The following is a 2155-nucleotide window of genomic DNA, read 5'->3' on the forward strand; positions in this document are numbered from 1 at the left end:
TTCAAATCCAATCCAATGAAAAAAAAAAACGAAAACCGAACCGAAAAAACCGAAAACAAAAAAAAAACCGAATTTTTTGGATATGTTTGGACCACCTTGTAGAATAACCGACCGGTTCGGTTTTCGGTTGGCTGCATGAAAACCGAACCAATCCAAACCGAACCGATATTTATTCATATAGTATTCTCATTAACTCTAATTAATTAAATACAATGCACCGTTACAAATTAAATACAAAGCTCTCTTACACCAAAGACAGTTGAAGCATTAATTTGCACACAAAATTGGTGTAAAGCATCCCCAGTGTCAGTTGATATTGAAGAGCTTGTGTCAGTTGATATTGAAGAGCTTGTGGATGAATTAGAAAATCTGGAATTAGGTAAATTAATTATAACTTGTATTATTGTTTTGTTTAACATTCTTATCCATTCATATTAATATTTATCTTGTTTTTATCTTGAATATGGTTTACTTTTGTAGAACTTGTTCCAATTCCACAATTGAATGAAGATGTATCTGATATTGATTCTGATTAGCTATGGTACTTTGAGCTAGTCTTGATATGGTATGACTGTATTGCTTATACTAATATGATCATATTGTTTGTTTAGTTGCTGCAAATGATTCACTCTATTGATATGTTTGTTTTTTTGTTTTTGTTTTTGCAGACCAGACCAATTAGAAAGAATGAATATTCTTATTAACAAGCTGGAATTGTTGTAGGCTAATTAGAAAGAATGGTGATTTTGATTATCAGGAAATACACATGCTTTTATTATGATTTTCTACAGTTATGTTATTGTTCTGTTGATTCCTGTAATAATTTTCTGAAAACCGTTGTTGTTCCTGCAATGTTGTTGATTTTTGTTCTGTTGCAGAAAAATTAAATTTCTACTGGAAAATTGAATTATTCTTGAATTTGTAATTCAATAATTGTTCTTGATTTGCTTTTCTACAATGATGATGATTGTTGTTCTGTTACATACAGGAAAATTGAATTGTTGCAAGATTCTAAAGTATATTAAATTCAATTAAATTAAATTCTTTATTGCAATTCTATTGAAATTATATTAAATTTATTGTTGTTCTTTTGTTCAAATCCAATTGTTGACGGAAAATTAAATTGAATTGTTTTCCTGTCATGCAAATTGATTGTTCAAAAAATTCACCAAGGCATGTAAAAAATATTAAATTGTTGCAGGAAAATTCAATTTAGTATTTGAAGTGTCATATTGGAAAATTCACCATCCACGGATTCCACGGGCATGTAAAAATTAAATTGGTTTCTTTTATATATATATATATATATATATATATATATATATATATATATATATATATATATATATATATATATATATATATATAGAAAATGGTTTTGCCAGAATTTAAAAAAAAATTAAAATTAAAATTATTTTAGATTTAGAAGTAGTGTTTGTTTAAAAACCGAATAAAATCGAACCGAAGTAAACCGTATAAATTGGATCGGATCGGATTGGATTTTTTTATTGTCATCCAATAACCGAACCAAACCGTATGCTCTTTGTATCTTTGGATTTTTTGTCTCAAAACTGATCCAAACCAAACCGCGAACACCCCTACTTCTTATGGTACTATTGTTTCAATTTCTGAGGAGTAATTATGATCCAGTATGACATGCTTAATTAGTGATTAACTTTGAGAATTTTAAAGATCCGAAACTGATAAACACAAAGTGTTCGATCTTCTAAGATTTTTTTATAAAAGCTCACAACTTGTTCAGGCCAAATCACAAATCCACATTCACTTCACATACATATGGTTCAAGATGAATACAACTTTTGAACAATCTACTACTACCATTTTTTTAGAGGCTCCTATAGTCTCTGAGGCAACTTATGATCAAAAGGTCAGACCCTCTGAAGAAATTCCTTCAAGATTTCTTCCTCAGGCACTGAAGGCACATAAGAAGATCAATAATAATAATAATAATAAGAAGAAGAAGATTAAGAGAAGTAGTTCATTTCGATTCAGAAGAAGAAGAAGAATTGGATTTAGATCAGGGAAACTTTTTCCATGCTTGGAGACTTAGGGATAATTAGATTAATGTTATAAACATATTTTTGTAATAATTTATTTATTTCAATGAAGTTATTTTCCCTTTTTAATTTGCATA

At 28.5% G+C, this 2155-nt stretch overlaps 1 long non-coding RNA gene across 1 annotated transcript; it reads left to right on the top strand.

Moving 5' to 3' along the window:
• The first annotated feature begins 211 nt into the window (after positions 1 to 211).
• Positions 212 to 890, top strand: LOC127087079 (uncharacterized). The gene is made up of 3 exons (XR_007789772.1): positions 212 to 379; positions 481 to 565; positions 669 to 890. It is a non-coding gene; the product is annotated as an uncharacterized LOC127087079 (long non-coding RNA).
• The last annotated feature ends 1265 nt before the right edge of the window (positions 891 to 2155 follow it).

Source organism: Lathyrus oleraceus, chromosome 5, assembly GCF_024323335.1.
Source record: "Lathyrus oleraceus cultivar Zhongwan6 chromosome 5, CAAS_Psat_ZW6_1.0, whole genome shotgun sequence".
Lineage (NCBI taxonomy): Eukaryota > Viridiplantae > Streptophyta > Magnoliopsida > Fabales > Fabaceae > Lathyrus > Lathyrus oleraceus.